This window comes from Nelumbo nucifera, chromosome 1 (assembly GCF_055504915.1).
Source record: "Nelumbo nucifera cultivar China Antique chromosome 1, China Antique-T2T, whole genome shotgun sequence".
NCBI classification, from domain to species: Eukaryota; Viridiplantae; Streptophyta; class Magnoliopsida; order Proteales; family Nelumbonaceae; genus Nelumbo; species Nelumbo nucifera.
In genome coordinates this window covers 151,123,297-151,133,158 of record NC_142649.1, presented here as the reverse complement: position 1 = coordinate 151,133,158, position 9,862 = coordinate 151,123,297, and the positions used below count along the sequence as shown (strand labels likewise).

The 9,862-nt window shown below is 35.9% G+C and overlaps 1 long non-coding RNA gene across 8 annotated transcripts; it reads right to left on the bottom strand.

Annotated features, from left to right (window-relative positions):
* Positions 1 to 1,858: 1,858 nt before the first annotated feature.
* LOC104606625 (uncharacterized) lies at positions 1,859 to 5,835 on the bottom strand. Of its 8 annotated transcripts, none has more exons than XR_016080397.1 (6): positions 5,501 to 5,835; positions 5,334 to 5,406; positions 4,971 to 5,137; positions 4,743 to 4,832; positions 4,138 to 4,385; positions 1,859 to 3,078 (listed from the first exon to the last, which is right to left on the bottom strand). It is a non-coding gene; the product is annotated as an uncharacterized LOC104606625 (long non-coding RNA). The 8 variants fall into 8 exon arrangements; XR_016080394.1 differs by having other exon boundaries at positions 4,971 to 5,124; positions 5,501 to 5,832; XR_016080396.1 differs by having other exon boundaries at positions 1,859 to 2,605; positions 2,896 to 3,078; positions 4,971 to 5,406; positions 5,501 to 5,831.
* Between the last annotated feature and the right edge of the window lie 4,027 nt (positions 5,836 to 9,862).

Sequence of the window (9,862 nt, the reverse complement as noted above, 5' to 3'; positions counted from 1 at the left end):
TCTAGCTCCTCGGCACCAGTTTTCCGTCAAGGTCTTCTAGTCTTTAGGTGCTCAAGCCAAGCACTCTGGTTACCCTCTCCTTTAATTCCAACGAGATATTTCTTTCATTCTAATAATTCCCTCTCTTTGTAATTTAATCCACAATACAAACATAACTTTTAGAACCATCGGCAACAGGGACTTCAATAAAATGATTCCATGTAGGGACAGCCTTTCCACAAGTGGATAGTGTAGAATTTGTATATTGTTGTTCTGGTGTCTTGTAACTAGAAGTATGTTCTATTTTCCTACAATTTAAATTTGTTATTTAAAAAAATTAACAAATTTTATTTTATTTCAAAATCTAACTAAAATTACCATCACAAAGGCATTTCAAGAACATGAATTCAAAAATTATAATGCATACATGATAAAGTAAAACTGATTTCAATTTTCAACTATTTTAGTATTACCTTATCAATATCACAATTCTAATCAATTTCAATTTTCAGCTATGTGAAAGGGCATAGACAATTATAGGTAGGCTAACCTACAAGACTAAACAACTAGCTTGAGACTCCACTTGGTGGATTGAAGTGAAATCCTAAAGGAAAGATCAAATTCCAAGCCTGAAGCAAAAATCAAATTGGAATTTCAATTTGAGCAAACCTATAGGCAGAAGTTACAAAAAATGTTACAGAATAAATATTGCAGAATAAAGAAAAAATGTTGCAGTTTGGAATGAATAAATGTTGTAGAATTAGAATGAAAAAAATGTTGCAGAGTGAAGCTAATCACTTAATCAGTAATGAATAAATGTTGTAGTTTGGAATTTAGAAATCAGTGGAAGAAGAAGAGGAGGAGAGGAATCAATTGCTGTAGTTGGAGGGAGAGGGGTGTGGTGAACAAAGTCCATCGGCGAGAAGAAGAAGAAGAAGAAGAAGAAGAAAAAAAAAAAGAGGAGGAGAGGAAACTGGATGGCGGATTTAGAGGGAGAGAGATGTGCTTGGTGAACAAAGTTCACTTGCAAGAAGAAGAAGAAGAAAGAGGAGAGAAAACTGGCCGACAGATTTAGAGGGAGAGGGACGCGCATGGTGAACAAAGTCCACTTACGAGAAGAAGAAGAAAGAGGAGGAGAGAGTACGAGTACTTGTCGACGGTGACAATAATGGCATTGGCGGCGGAGCTGGAGGCACTGGTGGTGATGTTAGGTTAGGTTTGAAGAGAGAAGATCTGGTTTTACTTGGGAACTTGGGATTCGATTGGACCTAAGGTCCTATTTGGCCCAAAAAGACATTTTTTGTCCTTTTGCACTTAATGTGAATGAAAAAAAAAAAAAACCGGCCGGTTATACAAAACCAGAACTGGTTCTATGGTTCATTGATTGAACTAGACGGGTGGCCTGTTATTCACAGCTTTTTTATATACCGGTTTTGGGGGTATATCTGGACCAACTCGGGGGTGGGTCACGGTTCAACTGATTCAATCAGCCGGTCCGATATGGTTTTCAAAACATTGGCCACTGCTTTGTGTTCATTTTTTTCCTTTTTTTATGAATACCAGGGTGTCTTCGACACTTTATTGGTCTTGATGCTTTGTCAGAATATTGGGATGAACATAAACCAATTTTTGTGCTGATTTTTTAGATGAATACAAACCATAAACAAACCAATATGTTTATAGACAATTTTTGTGCTTAATTTGGTGATAATACAAACCAATTTTGGGATGAATGTTATTGATAAGGCTCCGTTTGGTTGGAGTACGAATACAAATTTATAGAGTGCAAAACAAAAATGTTTGGTTCATGTGAGTGCAAAGTGGTTCAAGATTTACACACCCACTTTGCACTCAGCTCATTTGTTTTGAAAGATGCAAATAAGAATACAATTTTTGTGGATGTTTGACATTTCCATCAATGCAAATACAACTGTTTCTTGCTACCATATGGTGTTACAGCTACTCCCACCATTAAACAAATATAAAAAATAACAAGATATCCGGGCATACAACGGGCAACTTGGTAAATACAACGGTCTCTTCTACCAAGTAAGCCAGTTTCTCTCTCCTCTTCTCGCCAACGACAACTACTCTTTTTGAATAGGAACTATGGAGCTTCTAAAAGGCATTTAGCTGCCCGGGCATCCTGCCACATAAAGGAACAAAAAAAAAATAGTGACAAACCATCCTGCATACATCAAAGTAAGTCTTGAAATAAAAGAATCCAATTGGCCTGTGGACAAGAGATGGATCATATCTGGGATCATTTCCCAATTTCCATGTGCCAATTAAACCATCTGCATATAGAGATATACAAAGAAAATCGAATTTTAAGATCATATCTGGGATGATATTTATAGCAATTGATTAATTACTACTAACAGTAATTTGTGGAAATTGTATGGATGAACCTCTTCCTGACATATAAAAGAAATCACATAAGAGAACAGAAGAACCAACAATGAGAATATGAAAGCTATGGTAGAGGATGAGAAGGGTTTTGATAACTTTACCTGCTGGTGTACCAAAAAAGCAGATGCACCCAGAGCTGTTGTAACAGCACCAACCATGACTCTATCATCGTTCTCTGCATCACCTTTCTCCTTGCCACTGCTTATTGAGCTATCTATATCAAAATATTGATTTTTTGTCAAAATATTTATGATTGTCTCCTTCATCAACCACTTTATCATAAAACTTTTCCCTCAGGTTTTCAGCTTCACTATGACCATTATCATGTAGTGTAGCCACATTGAAGTATTTTCTCAAAGCAGCTAGGCTAGCATAGAATTTCAGAGACCCTCTTGGAAAACATCTAACATCTAAAGAAAACATCTAAAAAGACATTGTGTGACCATTATCACACAATCAAAACTTTCTAAAGAAAAACATCTAACATGGGGCAAGTGAAAGAACCATTTCAAAGATTCGATGGATTATTTCTTTCGGTTCTTGTCCAGCATGTTGTATGTCACGTAAAACCCGTTTTACACGGTCAAAGTGAACTCCACCAGAAGGTCCAGAAGAGGTCGCAACTTTTCACTCAAAGCATAGATGCCGTAAATAATCACAAGACGGGAGGTTGGAACTTCAACTGTCCTGTTAAGAATATGAACAAAAAAGTATATTAAGAATTAGGAATATTGAGGAATGTTGATAACTTCATTAGACCTATTAGGCTCCCCACCTTTTCTTTTTATGAAAAATGCATGAAAATAAAATATTTGAACCTAGAGAATGCATTCCTTCTACAAAAATAAAAATAACTAAAGTAGTATATGCCTGTAATTCTGCAAACACATTGAAATATGCACATTGATGTTGTAGTGAAAAGACAAAAGGAATTCTTGGAAAGTTTTATTGAATAAGTGGAAAAATCTCACTCAATTGAGCAAATACATGACCACCTACTGGTTGATCAGCTGGTACTAAGTTAATATATGTAGCTCTAGTTCCATATGTTTAACTACGGGAAATGTTTACCGAAAACAATTAAGCACATAAACATCCATCATTCCATACTTTTTTCGGTAACTGTAAGCTTTATTGCATTATTAAAAAGATGTTATTTACAATGTGCCATGCACCCCTACTATAGGTCAGCATGTCTTTGTAGCCCTTCTGTGTTTTGGTTTTTAGATTACAAGCTTCCCCCATGAAAAGTATTTCCATAAAACAATTGCTCCCCAAGGGCACCTTCTTTTGCCAATGATCATCCATGTCATTCGCGGATCTCTGTGTCCATTAAAACCTTAGCCCCAATTCTGCAGCTAATCTTCTTACTTTCATTATCTCTTGTCTAAAGATCCATGGACCAGAATTTTATTGTTTGAACAAACCAACAACCAATTAGGAGTCACCTTCAGCCACAATGTGACTATATTGCAAGGATTTTCCTATACTCAGCCCAGATTGCAATAAATTCAGCCTTTATAGAGTTCTATATTCGAATGGGACCTGAAATATAAGGCGTTCCTGAAAACACCTCCAATACCTGAAACTCCAAGGTTACCCAAACTACAATGATAAAAATTGAATTTATTGAGATTTGGTTACAGAGGGATCCATATTCATCTTATCCCCCTATAAATTGATGAGTGTGGCACAATATTTCAATTTTAGAAAATGTCATCAGTTGTGAAAGGCTTGAAGGCTTACATAGACTTCATCTAATGAGCAACTTCCGTGGATATGATTTCCATAAGGATCCATTTGGACTGAGATTTGTCTTTAAAAATCCTATTGTTCCGTTCTTCCCATATTGAGCATAGGAAAGCTGCCCTCATCCAAAGAATCTTTCCTCTTTTTTTTCTTTTGTGAGAAGAAAGAATAGTAGAAAAGCCTCATAACCTCCCTAGGAGGATCAGACCTGCCACCAAAGACAGCAAAAGGGAAAATCCCAAATGCTGGATGTAAAAGAGAAGGAGATTAGTAGATGGTTAGTAGTTTCACATCTTGCTCGGAAAAGGAAACCTCTCAACAAAAGGCCTATACCCCTTCCAAACAGCTCTCATAGGAAAAGGGGGTAATGGATGAAGAGGAAGAAAAAAATTTAAAGAAAGAAGCACAAGAGCAGACACCAAAGTAATCAGCAATCCAAATACTAAAGTCAGCTGAACTGGATGTTAATGTTTTGTAAACATCCACAAAAAAAAAATACTGTAATTACACAGAATGGAGTATAGATCATTGAACACTCTCAAGCTTTTCTGAAAACATTTCATCTTCCTTGAAGGAGAGGAGAGATAACTCTTTTCATGTACCTTAGAAGCATATGGCATGGCATTGAGGTCTTCAATTGTAAGAGGTGATCCACATGGCTTTTTGTCTGCTAACAAGAGTTGTTGCTTAGCCTGAAACACAGAAGAAGGATGGGAAAGAGATTAGCACTTTCCTCTATGATGAATGCATGAATACTAGAGACAACATAAATAAATAATAATAATAATAAAATGATGGTAGCTTCCAATTACCCTCAATCTTATGCTTACCTTTGAATGGCCCTTCAGACTTAGCCCATGTTAACCAACATTTTGCCCTTTGTGCTAGAAATCTCAAACATATGTGTTACAAGTATGCAGAATCACTTGAGTCTTAATTGGATTATGTAATCCTTTTAGTCACTGAATTATCTTAGGCTTCGGTCTGGAGATTTTGACTTAACAGAAGGGAATGAGTGATAAGGTACATTTGAAGAAGCAAAGAAAAATGAAGGATGAGAGAAGCAATAACTCTAGAATGCGGTGAAATCAAAAAGTTCCAATGCACTTAATCAATCAAAAATAAATCAACAGACAAGTAATAACTCTAGTATCCAAAAATGGAAGTAGATAGCAAGATAGATGGAACATTACCTAGAAACGAAGAGGTTAAGACTCTCTCTTAAAACAGAAAATCCAACAAATGGAAAAATTGATCGAACACGACCTAAAGATGAAGAGGTTAGGATTCTTTCAAAGGAAAACCAAACAAACAACAAATAGATTGAAGGTAATTGGAAAATGAAGGTAGATCGGATTACCTCTGTGAAAACGAAGGCAGTTCAGAGTCGTTCTACTCAGTTTCTACGCAGTTGCTCGCAGTTGAGAGTCACTCGCCGTTCTCCTCTATCTCGAAAAAAATATCTATGTAGTTACTCGCTGTTCTCTCTCTCTCTCTCTTTCGAGGGTTTTGGAAAAACTCAAAACCTATTTACTTCAACCAACCATAGAAGCAATATTTTCTCCTATGTTCGATACAAACCTAAGAAGATATACAAAATTGTATCGAAAATCGATGCATTTTTGAAACTTAACCAAACGGATACAAATCTGAATCGGAGTGCAAATTTATAATGGTTCATATTTGCACTCCAACCAAACGCAGCCTAAGTAAGTGGGTATACACAATGAAGTTTATAGGACAAATGAAATTGATAAGGATCGTGGTGTTGTACTATTATTATCATCACAAAATAAGAAAGGTTGTTGGAATGGGTTTAATTGTTCTTATGTATAATTGCTAGTTTCATTTTGACGGTTGCAATGTATTAGAATTGCAGATTTTGCTTCATATTTGAGACCTTTGTCTTCTCTTTTTAAATAAATATAGTGGACCTGAGGCACTATGTCTACAACTTATATTGCAATTACATCTTAACTGTCTTGATATATGTTTCCTTCCTAGACATACCATACTAACATAATTTTTTTTTCCATGGGATGGCTTGGTAAAAGAATCTACAAATATTCTCTCTCTCCCTCCCTCTCTCTTTATATATATATATATATATACCACTCAATATTTTCAAATATATATACCTATCTATTTATTTATCTATATATATATATATATATGTAAATCTCTCTCTCTATATATATATCTTTTTGTAATAGTTAGTTTAATTATAATTTTTGTAACAGATAGTAATAGTAAATGCATATCCTTTCTTCTTTGTAACATGAAGTGCCATGAATATGTATAGATGAACAATCAAATGTTGATTGCAATTGTTGGATTTTATATATATATATATATATACCACTCAATGCTTTCAAATATATATACCTATCTATACATACATGTAAATCTCTCAATCTCTCTCTTTCTCTCTCTCTCTCTCTCTCAATCTATCTTTTTGTAACAATTAGTTTAATTATAATTTTTGTAACAGATAATAATAGTAAATGCACATCCTTTCTTCTTTGTAACATGAAGTGCCATGAATATGTCTAGATGAACAATCAAATGTCGATTGCAATTGTTGGAGCTACAACTAGTGGAGTTGCAGTTGCATTGACTCTTGTACAATAATGGTTGGACTATGTTGATAGAGAACCTTCTGTTAACCAAGACTTACAATGACAAGATTTACTAGATCAGTTGTATAGGGGAAGGCAAATTGGTTGTTACAACCAGTTAAGAATGGGGAAAGAAGTCTTCTACAGACTTTGTAAAATTTTGTGGGAGAATGGATGACTCCATAATACATTGAAGACTAGTGTAGAAGAACAAGTTGCTGGACTTTTGCACATCTTAGCACACAATGTCAGGAATAGAACCATTGGATTTCACTTTAGTAGATCTAGGGAGACTGTTAGTCGTCACTTCAACTCAGTGTTAGATGCAGCTTTGAGCTTAGAAGATAGATACTTGGTTCAACCAACTATCACTGATACACCACCTAAGATTAGAAACTGACAAGACTTTTGGTCATATTTCAAGGTAATGATAGTGTTAATATTATACCCCTTAGTTGCCTATATGAATCTAGGTGATGAATCATAAAATACAAACAATATTATTTGCTTGGTATGATTGTATTGGGGCAATTAATGGCATGTGCATACCTATGAAGGTTCCACTTGCAGACGTAGCTAGATTCCGTGGTCGTAAATTATATCTAACACAAAATATCCTTATTGGATGTTCTTTTGACCTACTTTTCACATGTGTTTCCTAAATGGGAGGGTGTTGCATTGGATTCCTGCATGTTAAGTAGTGTATTGTCAAGGGAACATAGACTAAAAGTCCCACAAGGTATCAATACATACCCATATAGGTCATATTAGATATAAATGTGGAAATTGCTATATAACCATTTCTTGTATTTTAATTAGGTAAATATTACCTGGTAGATTGGGGTTTTGCTCTTAAGTCTGGCTTCCTCATCCTGTACCAAAGCACAAGATACTACTTGAAGAATGGGGTTCACATCAACCTGAGAACCCCAAAGAGTTGTTTAACCTCCATCATGCTTTACTCAGGAATGTAATTGAGTGGATTTTTGGGGTTCTCAAGGAATGCTTCCCAATTTTGGTTTCTGATCAACATTATCCATTCAAAACACAAGTCAAGATTGTCTCAACATGCTGCATATTACATAACCATGTAATGGGAGCGAACCCATATGATCGAATAATGTCTCAATATGATAGTGAGGTAGTTGGATGTGCAGATGTTGAAGTAGATGACGGGGAAGAGTCATGATGTTGTTGGTGATACTCATGTTTCCCAGCCATCTCAGTGCATTAGTAGAAATGAGTCTATGAGAGAAGGACACTGTCTTAGGAGGAGATAGCTAACCAAATATGGGCAAACTACCAAATGGCTCAATCCAAGCGTTGGCATTAATATATCCATGTTTTATCTTCATTTTAGTTGTGTTGGACTTAATAATGGAGTTGTATTTTGAATTGAACTACTACCCTGTGTGACTATTTGATGTGATGAATGTTATTAGTTTGGACATTGTTATGTGATGAATGTTATTAGTTTTAGTTAAGGTAGGTTGATTGAAAAGTTGAATTGTTGCTATGAATTTACTAACTTTGCATCATGCTATATGTTTGGACATTGTTCTGTTAGCTGAATAATATGAGATGTTGTTTGGTTTGAATCAAACATGGATACTCAAAATAGTGAAAATGATGGTAGATCTAGTAAGTCCAATATGAGTTGGACTTCTAAGATGGATAATACATTGACTGAGACTTTGATAGAACAAGTGGCCCTTGGGTACAAAGTTGATAAAAGCTTCAAAGATCCGGTGTTAGGTGTTTTCACCATGGTAAGGTGGAGGTTGATTAGTCTCCGAAGGTCCAGAGATGGCGGCGGAAAAGAGAGAGGATGTGGAGAAGAGAGGAGAAGAGAGGGGAAAAGGAGTTTCTTCTCTCTCAAAAACCCTAGGTCAAGTTAATCATTGTATTGTCTCTCTAGGGAAAAATTGCTCTCTCCCTTTTATACAGAGAAAGTTAAGTTTATCAAGGAACAAGTTCTTTCCTGTTAGGCAAGGGAATCCTTTCTGTTAGGAAATGAGATCTTCCATTTGTTTCACTATTAAGGGATAATTATTAAAGAATCATATCCTTTCTGGATTCTCTCCGTATGTGATCCTATTATACTAACGTGGCGTGGGTGACATCATCATTTGGTAGGCGAATTTTCATTAAACCCACATGCGTAATTTAAAGACACACATATAACCTGTTAGATAGTGTATGCCCTTAGCTCCAATAAACATTATGTACATTATGACATTTATTGTAAATAAATAAAGTACATATTTGATTCATGTTATTATGGTGTGTTTCTGTGTAATGCCCCTAAACTGGAAACATATAAGACTCATGTTAGTTTGGAATCTTTACAATCGTTGGATAGATCTAGGGGGATTTGTCCTACCAAGGCTAACACTAATGTACCACCAAGTTGGTTGGGGTGGCTTGTCTCAGCTGCCAGGGTGAGACCGAGGTACATGTAGTGCGGGTTTTCTTGAAACCCTGAACCGGACCAAAATTCCAGTATTGCCCTGGACCTTAGAGATAGATGGGCAAAACTAGAATATTACACCTGCCCCTAGACTCGATTATGCTACTGCATTAGGTGTCGAATCAGGCTGTCTTTAATATGCCAATCAGTGAGATCCTTAGAGGGGGTCAAAACCTGGGCATGTTGGGGCAGTCCAAGAATTCATCTGAGTGGGTGATCATAGTGATAGGATCAGCCCCTTTGTCGGACAAAGTGAATGATTGGGGATGCACTCTCTTTGATGGAAACCTAAACTGCCGACAGTTGATTTCAACCGTTGAAATTTGTTTTTGCAAAATATATTTACATAGAGATATACATATATATATATATATATATATATATATATATATATATAGTTTCAAAATTTTTGCAAAAGGTTTTAAATCCCGGGATCCATGTGAGTAGAGAGTACAACACTGCACCTTGCAGGTGAGGGAGAGGTCATCTCTTGTCGGACAGTGTTTGATCATTATGAGCTGAGAGGTTAAGTGTAATACCATTGAGGATTATACCTGATGGGCTAATCTAGCATCTGCCCACAGTCCTTAGGCCTTCATAAGATGGCTAGACCCAATGACCATTTAGTATAAAT